This window comes from Lissotriton vulgaris, chromosome 6 (assembly GCF_964263255.1).
Source record: "Lissotriton vulgaris chromosome 6, aLisVul1.2, whole genome shotgun sequence".
Classification (NCBI taxonomy): Eukaryota; Metazoa; Chordata; class Amphibia; order Caudata; family Salamandridae; genus Lissotriton; species Lissotriton vulgaris.
In genome coordinates, this window is record NC_141694.1 from 869987103 (window position 1) to 869999223 (window position 12121).

Below are 12121 nucleotides of genomic sequence, written 5' to 3' on the forward strand. Positions count from 1 at the left end.
TTCAGCTCCTAAGCGTACTGTACCATTGTTCGCGCTTTAGCAGCGATAATGGTATCAGCAGCTTCACCACCACAGGGACAGCAGGCTGCAGCGACAGAGTGCTAGATTTACCAACACGGGGTCTTGCAGGCAGCTGGCATCAGCAACAGTAGCTCTCCATTGCTTAAGGCAACGTTGGTATATTTATACCTGACAAGTGCTGGGTTTGACGCAAGTTTGCTGGACATAAGACGTCAATTAAAGATGTCACTAGGAAGTGATAGTTATCAGTTGCTCATTAGAGTTCCATTACTAATCAAAACACAGCAAGCGGGTATTTCCAGGTTTGCGGAGTTTTTATCTTGTTGAAGAACTCGGAGTGTTATCTAGGAATATCAGATTGTGACTACTGCTCTGTCATTGCACTAATTGGTCGCAAAGGAAGTGGCAGAGAGAACTATGCTGGAATGTGGCTCTGTTCGTGTGAGGCCAGAGATGACTTTTCAGAAAATCGCACTTGAACGGTTATGCCAATATAGGGAATAAATGGATTTATAGCCGAATAGGGGCATACGGTCACAGTATTGATCAGGAACCTAGATAAACACGCAACATTCCCTCCAGGTAGTAATGCAGATTATCTATGGCCCACTTAATAACCAGTCAATCCCTCTCTATTGTGGGGTACTTGCACTCTCGGGGAAACAAGTTTCTGCTGACAAATAATACAGGGAGTTGAAGCCCGTCACTCAATATCTGTGATATGACTGCCCCTAATCCTGTGTTGGATGCATCTGTGGACAAGATAAATGTTTTGCTGTAGTATGGGGAGATGAGGACAGGCCCAGAGTTGATAGTTTTTTCAGTGACTTAAAATCTCCTAACATTTCAGAGGAGTGATATAGGAGCTGTCGGGGTCGTACCTCCTTTCGAAGGAGGTTAGTCAATGGGGCCGCCACTTCTGCAAATTGGGGGATGAACCTCCAATAATAGCCAATTAGGACTAAGAAGACCAGCAATTCTTTTTTGTGGATGGAAATGGTGTATTTGTCATGGCCTTCACTTTTTCTGCCTGTAGGGCAATCAGCCCATCTCCCAACACATATCCGAGGAATTTCACTCTTTGATATGCTGCCCGTGACTTTTTTGCTTTGATGTGTAGACCTGCACTATCGAGTGCGTGTAAAATGGTCTCCAGGTGTTTCAAGTGTTCTGCCCAGTTTGGGCTAAAGACAACTATATCATCCAGGTATGCTGAACAGAAGAAGGGGTACATCTGAAGGATGGTATTTATCAGTCTTTGAAATGTGGCAAGTGCCCCGTGGAGACCGAAAGGAAGAACATTAAATTCAAACAATCCTGCGTCAGTTGAGAATGCTGTTTTCTTTCGGTCTTCATCGCGGAGGGGCACCTGCCAGTACCCCTTTGTTAAATCAAAATTCGTGATGAACTTGGCTTCGCCTAGCTTTTCTATAAGTTCATCGACCCTCGGAATGGGGTAGGCGTCATACGGTAATATATATCGTTTAGGGCCCTAAAGTCTATGCAGAAGTGTGTTGATCCGTCTGGTTTTGGGACCATTACGATCCGAGATGACCAATCGCTGGTGGAGGGTCGTATCATGCCTAATTTCAACATCTCTTGCACTTCTCTTCTTACCACCTCTCTCCTCGCTGCAGGTATCTGGTGGCCATTTGTTTTACTACTTTTCCTAGGGGTGTTTCGATCTTATGTTCTGCCAGGGTAGTTTTTCCTGTTTTATCCGAAAAAATGCTTGCAAAAGGAAGCAGGGTTTGCTGTAGGTCTACTCTCATCCCATCTGTGATATCTACGTTGATCACCAGTTTGTCCAGGGTAGAGTCCTGGGAAATAGAAGTAGGCAAAGACAGGTGGGCTGCTTTAGGTGGGGGCCTGAGCCATTTCTTCAGCATATTGATATGGTAACATTGCGTCTTGTTGGGTGTCATCTGTATTCGGTAAGTTGTGTTGCCCAGAGATTCTGTTACCCGGTATGAGCCTAACCATTCACTCTGGCACTTACGGGTAGAAGAGGGCAGTAGGACTAGTACCCAGTCCCCAATGGATAGATGCCTCCATTTCTTTCCCCTATCGCAATCATTCTTTTGTTTACTCCTACTTTTTTTCAGGTTTGAGTAGGCCAGATCCCTCAATTTTCCTAGCTTTGACCTAAGTTGCTGGGTATACTCTAATAGGAAACGCTGATTGTTTTCTTCTTCTGTCTCCCATACGTCTTTGGTACAGCCCAGGCTGCTTTGTGTTTGGGAGCGTAACACGTATAGGGCGAGTGGTAGGAGACGGTCCCAATCCTATCCCTCGATGGTGAGCATCTTTTTCAGGGTGGTCTTTAGGGACCGGTTATACCTCTCGACAAGACCGTCAGTCTGGGGATAGTATACTGAGGAGCGGAGGCAATGAATATCAAATGATCGGCAAACTTCCTTCATAAGGCAGGACACAAATGGAGTGCCTTGGTCCGTTAGTTCTTCTTTGGGGAAGCCCACCCAGGTAAACAACTCCACAAATTTATCTGCGATGCTCTTAGTAGTGGGGGCCCGGAGGGGAAACACCTCGGGGAATCTGGTGGCATAGTCCACAATAACTAATGCATACAGGTTACCTTTTGATGTTTTAGGTAGTGGTCCTATTAAGTCCATACCGACTCTTTCAAAAGGTGTTCCTATGATTGACATGGGTTGTAACTGTATTGCTGGAGGTCTTTGCATATTCTTTCTTTGGCAGATTTCAAATGTGTGTCAGTATTTCTGGATATCTTCATAGATACCCGGCCATAAGAAATGGCGCAATGTACTCCCAGTAGTTTTCTCTGCGCCTGTGTGTCCTGCAGTGATATGTGTGTGTGAGAAAAAGAGGATCTGCTCTCGGAATGGTGCAGGGACAAGAAGTTTTGCTGGTTCCTCCAGACGACCTTTCCTGTACAGGAGGTCGTTTTTTATCAAAAACCTGGGATAAGTAGGGGATGTGTTACTTTGATTGACATGGGCTGACTCCCAAGCGTTAAACAAAGTAGGATCATTGGTTTGTGCGAAGCAAAAACTATGATCTAACAACCAAGGGTCTGGGGAGGTGAAGGCGGGAAGGGGGACCGCTTGTACTTCTGTTTCCCTCCCTGCTCTATCTTGGAATAGAGAAAGAAATCTGGGATTGTCAACCCCCAGTATGATATCTTCCGGAAGTGAATCCACCACCCCCACCTTTACCATGCATGAGCTTCTATCTTTTGGCACCATCGTGACCAGGGACAGTGGGAAGGGCTTTATGTCCCCCTGTACACACTGTATGTGGACCAACGTGTCGGGAATGATTTGGGAGGGCAGGATGATAATTCTCTGAACCACTTACTGCTGACACCCGGAGTCTAATAGTGCCTTTACTGTTTTGTCGTTCACTTGCACACGTACATAAAAGGATGTCCCCATCTCTGCAGAGTATAGTAAAGCCTTCGGGATATACCCAACCTCCATGGGCTCCTCCACTGGTTCCTTTCTGGGGCATAGACAAATTATGTGGCCCCAGTCTCCACATTCAAAACACTGGGGCCCTTTGAACTGGGGAATCTCCATTCGAGCCGGTTTGGATTTTGGAAGGTCCATCAAGGGTTTTGGTTTCTTATCGGTCTTTTGGGGCAGAGCACTTTTATGAGGCCTTTCAGTGTCCCATAGCATTGTTCTTGGTTATTATTATTATTATTATTATTATTATTATGTTTCTTATATAGCGCCTGAATCGACCCCCGAAGGGGTATCTCCGCGCTTGCCTTGGGAACCCGTCCTGGTTTTTTCCCTGTGAGATAGCCCCTACAGGGCATCCCCAAGGTGAAAGCCAGGCATCCCGCCGCGGGGGGGCCGTTGTGGAGATTAAGCAAGCTTAATGCCCAGAGTTGCAGAGTGTAAACACATGATTAGGTCAGGCACCGAAGCGAGAATTATCGAGTCCATGGACATTTGAGCTCAAGACCCTGCCGCGTCTGGAATTGAACCCTGGTCCCGGGTCTGACCTCTGCTTCAGGGTCTGCCTGCTCTAACCAGTGAGCCACACTTCTCCACCTGAGTAATTCTTGAGTAATTTGCAGCCATCTTTACGACTTGTTAGGCCGAGAGGTTGGAGTGTTGCTTAAGCCACCTCTGGGTTCCCTAGGGGAGAGTTTCCATGAATTGTTCAAGGTACACCCTGGTCAAGATCTCCTCCTTGGGGCTAGTGGCTGGCCTTAGCCACTTGTCAGCGGCCATCTTAATGCAAAATAATTGCGTTTTTGGGATCTCTCCTGATATTCCTCGTTCTTTTTGGAATCTCACTATGTAGGCTTCTGAGTCCAGACCAAGATGGCCGAGGATTACATCTTTAATTCTCTGATAAGGGGTATCCCCCATAGGATTGGCGACTTGGTAGGCAAATTGAGCTTCTCCAGTTAGGAGGGGCCTCAGGAAGAAGGGCCATTTGTCCTCTGGCCATCCACTCGCCTGGGCCGCCCTCTCGAAATTCAATAAGAAGGCATTTGGATCTTCCCTGGGTAAGTACTTCAGGAGGGTTATTCCAGAGGGGTTCGGCAGGGAGACACGCCTTTCCACTTGTACCGAGGTACCGGGGACCTGTCCAGCCTTCTGTAAGCTCTAAATGTGGGCAGTGATCGTGCTTTTAGTAACATTGCGGCCTGCCTGTGCCAAGGTCATCTGCCTCTCGATGGCCCGTTGCAACTTCTCCTGGCCTTTAATAAGATGTTGAATAACGGCGTCCATCATGGGTTGACCGATAGACTGGGATGTCAATTCCACTTCTGGCACCAGTTGTGGCGGGGTTGAAATGACGGGATGTAGGCCAGATCAGGTAAGGTAGGGTTTTGTCTACTTGTAAGTCTCTGTTTGGCAAATGTGGCAGGATCCGTCATGGCGGTGGCTCTGGGCTTCCCTGAAGATAGTTAGGGTTGAGTTGTAGGAGCTCCAAGCGTCTGGATCCTGGGTCGCGGATGTCCTGTCAGGCCGTGGATTGTTGCATGCAATAAAGGGAATGTATGACTAAATTACGACTTCCTAAACCACGACTTTCTGTACCACGAGAGCTGAACAACTAGCTATGCTACTACTACTGTATTTTACTACGACTTCCTATTCCACGAAAAAAAAAAAACTTTGTGATTGGCCATTAGATGGCACTATTGTATTTACAATACTTTTTCGAAATATTTTTACATTGCTCATTATCCTTTTTATTTTTAATTTATTCAGTTTATATTTTAATTTATTGTTATATTTTCTAAAACCGGACAAACTATAAATTATTGTAATTTTTTTTAATTGATATTATGCTTAAAAATGTAAATGTTTGGAAAAGGCAACATTAACAATATCGATAAAGCTTATTTTTGATAATTTCATATTTCATTATTTAAAATATTGTTTTACAAAATGTTGACTCTGATTTAATTATTTTACAAAAGAATAAAATTAATAATAATTAAATCAATTCAATCTAAAATTTAAATCACCTACCTGACAACATCGATGGGGAGGAGGAGAGACTTGTGGTGTTTGGTGCCCCCATCCTCTTACCATGTTGGAATTTTGAAGGCTGGCTGCTTCCCAACTTTCCTCTGAGCCCGTCAGCCTGATATCTTTATTCAAGTGTCTTTTTTGGGGTGGGGGACGTGCATAGCCTAATTAAAGAAGAGTTGAGCCCTATCTTGTCAAAATCTGAGGCATGTAGAATCACGCACCATAGTGTGCCCTGAACAAACAACAGAGTGTGCCAGCTGGGCACACATCACGTACCCAGGAACCAATTTAACTATTTACTTAATATTTTGAGGAGGCGTCTCATTGTGATCTAGCTCCTGAGAAACCTTTGCGACCAATAGGAAACGGGATTAATTTTGCATATTGATGGCTCTATCACTCCTCAATGCTGATTGGATATATCCCGAGCAAAGATTATTTGAGTAAACATCTCCCGGAACAATGGTGTTCACTTGTTTTTGTGAGTCTACAGGGGTGGGGGTGGAGATGAGTGACGTGAGCAGTCCGGGTTCTGAGAACAATGTCGGGAGAAGAGAGTGACGAGCAGACAATGGGGGCGGAGAGATGCCAAGCATAGTTTTGCATTGCAGTCCGGGAAAAGTCGTGGTTTAGTACTTCGTGGTTTAGAACTTCGTTGTTCGGAATTTGTCGTGGTTCGGGCATCGTTGTTCCGGTAAGTCGGAATTAGAACTTCGTTGTTAAGGATGTTTCCCCAATAAAGGAAATGAAAAGAGATATCAGGACACTTGTTCTTTTAAGCCGGTTTTTTGAGGGACCGGAAGGTGAGGGAAAACACCAGACACACAGTGCACTTTGTGATACCAAATAAAAAGGGGGTTTGGACTTGTGCTTGTGCAGGTGAATAGAAAAAGGTTTTATAAACTGGTGGGGTTGGAGGTATTTCGACAGCTGGCGTACGCTTCTTCCATCCCACCCACCCGAGAACTTGCCCCGTACCTGTTCAAGGGATATATGACGTTACTCCGCATACTTTTACTCCGCATACCGTTACAACGCGACTTTTACAACGCATACCATTACAACGCATAGCGCTTTGAGGTGCTGGATAGTGGTAAGTATAATTTACTATTCTAACTCCAGTCCCCGTGGACCCTAGGGAAGGTGTTGGATAGTAAATTATACTTATTCCCTATCCTAGAGCGCCCCCCAGCGCAATGCGTTGTAATGGTATGCGGAGTAAAAGTCGCGTTGTAATGGTAGTGCGGAGTAAAAGATGCGTTGTAACGGGTGTATACCCTGTTCAAGCCATGCTCCTCAAGGAGTGTGGCCCGGCGGCTCGTGGTGTCGTTGGCCTCCTGGCTCAATTGCGGCTTCAGCGGGACCAGTCCTCCGTTCTTCCTCACTCTCTTCTTGTATTCCTTTCAGCACTAGATCAATCTGGTACTCGGCTCCATCTCTTCTCCGGTGGCTGTGCACACTGGAATCCAAGAAGTCTCCGCAGTTAACGCTGTGCGCGTGCTGACGTCATGAAGGGGAGGGGTCTCATCTGAGATGAATCCCCAATTAAAGGAGCCGTACTTTTGTTCATTGTATGAATTGTGCAATAAAGAACTATTCTACGGCATCCATTCCTCCTGCTGGAAGGGAACAGGAGTTGGGGAAAAAAGTATAGCAGACCACCAGTCACTCTTTTGCTCTAACTTCCTGTCGGGTGACCGCAACCTGTCACAGTCTATAATTTACTGCAAACAATGAGATATTGAGAAAGGTCTCCTGAAATCACTCTTTGCATTAAGCTGAGTCCCTCCATCTTCGCCAATACTTGCCATAAAGTGTTGGACGGGGCCAACTTCAAAACATTTAACTTGAGTGACAGGAGGCTCAGGCCAAAAAAGTTGAATACCTCTGATATAGAAGGGACTTTCTTGCAATTGAATTTAGAGGCAAAAATCTGCCTTTCCCAAGTCAACTATTCAAGAGTTTTCTGTGAGGCAATGGGTCAGTTTGGTTAGCACTTTAAAGTCGACCATGGGGTCAGAAATAGGCATTTGCTGTATATCAGATTTTACAACACCGGGCGTTACTCCGCCTACCTTTACTCCATGGGCAAAACAATGTGTTGACCTTTATAATATATTTGTGGAGAAGGTTGCAGCAATAACCCATCTCCTAGCCCAAGCACAACTAAATCTGGGGACCACTACGGGAGGGGTGGGGGTGGCCTGTGGGTTTTTTTGCGACCATACGGAGGCCCTAACTAATCTGTTCACTGCACACCCAAGTAGATCAGGGACCAAAGAAAGGCAAGTGAAAGTTAAGGGGTGGTACACCCACACATGTAGGGTGATGAAGACTAGACTGGTAGAGGCAGTCAAATCCAAATCGCAAATTGAGACCAGGGAGGCCAGAAAGGCTTACTCCAGGACCCTCCATATTGCTAAGAAGGAATGGGAGGAAAAGTTCTGGGCGGACCTACTGGCTGCCAGTAAAAGTAAGGATGCAAGAGGGTTTTGGAATCTGGTGGGCTCCCGTAACAAACCCGACGAGACCCTGAGGACATGTAACATCCCTCCCCAGAGCTGGTCAAAACACTTTGGGGCCTTATACTCAACGGTAGAAGGGCCCCTAAACGACCCAGCCCAACTCACCTTCTCGCTAGGGGATGTCACTCTTGACCTTTTTACGGCGCGGGAGGTAGAGAAGGTTATCAAGTGGGTGGCACCACGGAAAGCTGCAGGACCGGATGGGCTTCCAGGAGACCTTTTGCGTGCATATCCATCTGACTGGGGCATTGTAATTTCTGCGCTTCTAAATGACATCTTGAAGGGTGGCCCAGTACCAGACTCATGGAGAGGGGCGTTGGTCGTTCCCATTTATAAAAAGGGTTGCAGAGATAGCCCAGGGAATTATAGGCCAATTAGCCTGATCGACTCCACGCAAAAGGTGGCAGGAAAGGCAATTCTGGGAAGGATTCTCCACTGGGTGGACGAGAACAGAGTGCTATCTGATTTCCAGGCCGGATTCCGCTCAGGAACGGGCACCATTAAACAGGTTTTCAGGCTAGCACTCTTAAACTGGAAGGTCGTGGAACTAGGCAAGGGCAGTCTTTACCTGGCCTTTATTGACTGAAGACTGCCTTTGACTTGGTCCCTAGGGAGGAACTCTGGAGGGTACTACAGGGCCTGGGGCTGCCCCCCTACATTTTGTCCCTACTCATTAAACTTCACACCTGCAACTATGCCCAGGTCCGGAAAAATGGGGAAACAACGGATAGGATTCCGGTCTGTAGGGGTGTCAGACAGGGTTGCGTGCTAGCTCCCACACTCTTCTCGCTGTACGTCAACGGTGTGGTTGAGCATCTCCAGCAAGAACCAGCGGACGCACCCTGTCTGGGGGGAGTACGGATTCCTACTCTGCTGTTTGCAGATGATACTCTCCTCATTTCAAAGACTCCCCAGGGGCTACAGAAGCTATTGACCCGCTTCCAGGACTTTTGTTCATCCAGAGGACTGGTAATCAATGTGGATAAAACTAAATACCTGATTTTGCACCCTCCAAGGAAACCTGGACGCCGCCTGTTTTGAACACCATCCCCTTGGAGAAAGTTTCCGAATTTCATTACCTGGGGCTACGCATAACTGACAATATGAGTTGGTCCTCCCATATTGACAAGATGGTCCTGAATCACAAAAAGGTAGGGGGTGCTCTGCTTAGGGAATTTCGAGCATCACCCAAACATTTCGTGAGACCTGCAATCGAGATTTACAAGGCCAGAGGCGTAACATCAGCATTGTATGGGGCAGAGTTGTGGGGCCACTTCAATTTGGAGTCCATATCCAAGGCTGAGAGCAAGTTTTTGAAGAACCTCCTAGCTCTCCCCTCAAGCACCCCGACAGTCCCGGTGCTCTTGGACGTGGGTTGCAAGAGCATTAAAGACCAGGCTCGCCTTCGACCACTGCTCTTATGGTCCCGCATATGGAGGGTACCGGAGTTAAAATCTTATGCTGACGGCTTGGCGGAGGTAATGAGCATGGGAGGCTGGGCCAAGATAAAGTGGCTGAGGGACACCAAAAATCTTTTGGGGGAGCTGGGCCTGGGGGACTGTTGGACTACAAAATCTGCTCCACCAAAGGCTGTCCTCAAAAACTCTACTGGAACTGGGTCTCTGGCCAACTTATCGGGAACCCAAACCACTGTAACTCGACTGCAGTATTTTTGAAAATAAAGGATGTGGTAGCCTACGAACCCTACCTGGACTTAATCACCTTGCCAGTTCATAGGGCTCTCTACTTTAAGCTCAGGGTAGGCACCCTCCCGATTGGGGCCTTTGTGTCAAAATGGAAATCCGATGCTCATTTATCGCCCTTCTGTGCCCTTTGTCCATCTAGGCTTGAAACAGTAGCACACATTTTCTTTGAGTGCCCGGACTATATTAATCCTAGGAGATACTGGCTCAAACCTCTATTTTGACGCCTGGGAACACGTAGGCATTTGGTTGCACTACGTATTTTATTGTCTGATAGCTCCCCTCCAATTGTTTGCGGTGTCTCCAAATTCTTAAAACGTTCATGGTTGATTCGCAGCAAGAGATTGTCAATTTCAATTTAATTCACTTTTTAGCTAATTTATCTAGGGTTAAATCCTATTTTATTGTCTTAGTATCTAAATGTTGTCATATCTATTTACTGTTTTGAAATGCTGTTTTTATATGTATGTATGCTTTCAAGATATCTTGCATATCGAATAAAAGCTTTCAACCAACCAACCTTTATAATATATTGTAATTCCACTCAGGGATTTAAAATACATGCCTTTTCCTCACATTGTAAAGTCTAGGCAGCCCCTTAACCACTTTTTTAATGTAAACCATCCTTACCTCTGTCTACTTCTCTTTATGTCTAACCACCCCTAGCCCTATATTCACCCTGACCTCGCTTTACCTCTACCCACCTCTTAATTCTAAAATCACCATAAACCCCCTTTATCCCTGCCAACCCTAAACCCTTGAATCACTTTTACCTCCCTTTTTTCTACCCACTCCTTAACCCTAAATTCACCCTTATCCCCTTTACAATTACCCACCCCTTAACTCTTACCGCTACTTGCACTGTTACCTTTTTTTTAAAAATAACATTAAAATAATGTTATTAAAAATATATATATATTTACCTACAGAGTACAGTATTGCGTGGTAAAGGATATGTGGACTAGGTAAAAACCAGTTAGATATACTTACCTGCGCTCTACTTAACTTGCATGGTAATTCCTGCGGAGTAATGACTCTTTATACAATAGAGTCCTTTGAACTTCTGACATCTGGCCAGTTACTTGCTCTAAGGTAGTCCAAGATATTTCTGCATGTTTATGAGGAACCTTCAGATAATGTTTCACAGCTTTGGTAGATAGTTTCTGTTGTTTAATGGTCCTAGTATTTATCTCACACATTGTTATCCATATATAGGACAAATCAAAGGGCCAGGTATGCCAATAATTCACTTGTGCTGAATTGCAAATCTTCTAACATCTTTGAGATCAAATCTTATTTTCCATCAGTGGAATATTCTGGAGAGAAACATCTTCCTGGGAGGAAACCACTCTACTGCCATAGATAACTGAGACAACAAACTTTCAACATTAATTCGGATTGCTTTTTGAAGAGACAGCTTTGTGGAATGTATTTATTCTTCAGATCTCACTTCCTCAATGATCTAGCCCTACTATAAAATGTCTTATGAAGGGTGACCTTTTTCAAACTTCTGGGATTCTAAAAGAGAACAGGTTGTGTTTTTGTGAGTTTTAGGCCCCCTGGACTTATACCAGACACATTTTTGGATAACAGCTTTCTTTCTTAAAGTGTGCAAAGAATGAGCTGTGATTTTATTAAATTGTTAATAAGCTTAAAAAACTTGACAATTCTCATTCCTTTCACTAAAGCACACTTCAAAACATGAGAAACACAGTGGACCTCTTTAGTATGGGAATAATCGATATCTAAACCTTGACTTTCTATATCATCTACAATTGATATAGTACAAACACCTGCTAAATGATAAGATAAATTCCTTGTTGCAGTAGTAGGAATTTGCTTACAAAAGCAAATGAATTACAGAGATCATAAAGTAATGACTAAATTAACAACAAAAGTTGGTTGAGTAAAGTTAGCATTAATAATGCACACATGTTGGATATATAGATTATAGCTTGGCATAAACTTCAGTAAAAAAAAGTTCTGTGCTTGTCACTTCTTATGTTGTTAATAATCATATATGTAATTCCAAAATATACATCCTCATGCATTAAAGCGCACAGCTACCTCCGGGGAGGTGTCCCGTCACAGGGGGCCATCAGGAAGATTAGTCAAGCAAATGCCCAGAGTCACATGGTGCTGGGATAACCTGCCAATGGAGCCGAGGATCGAACCGTGAACCCTGTGGTCTGGACTCAGGCACCCTGGCTACAACGCCACACCTCTTCCACTTTATATAATACAATAGAACGCCTGTTGGCTTTTGCCCTTTCTGCAGAGTCACTGCCAAACCTTTTTGTCTTCACCCCTCCCATTTTCTGAATTACGTTTTTTGTTGGCTTTTAGACTCTGTGCATCTTCCCACTATTAACCATTGCTAAATTGT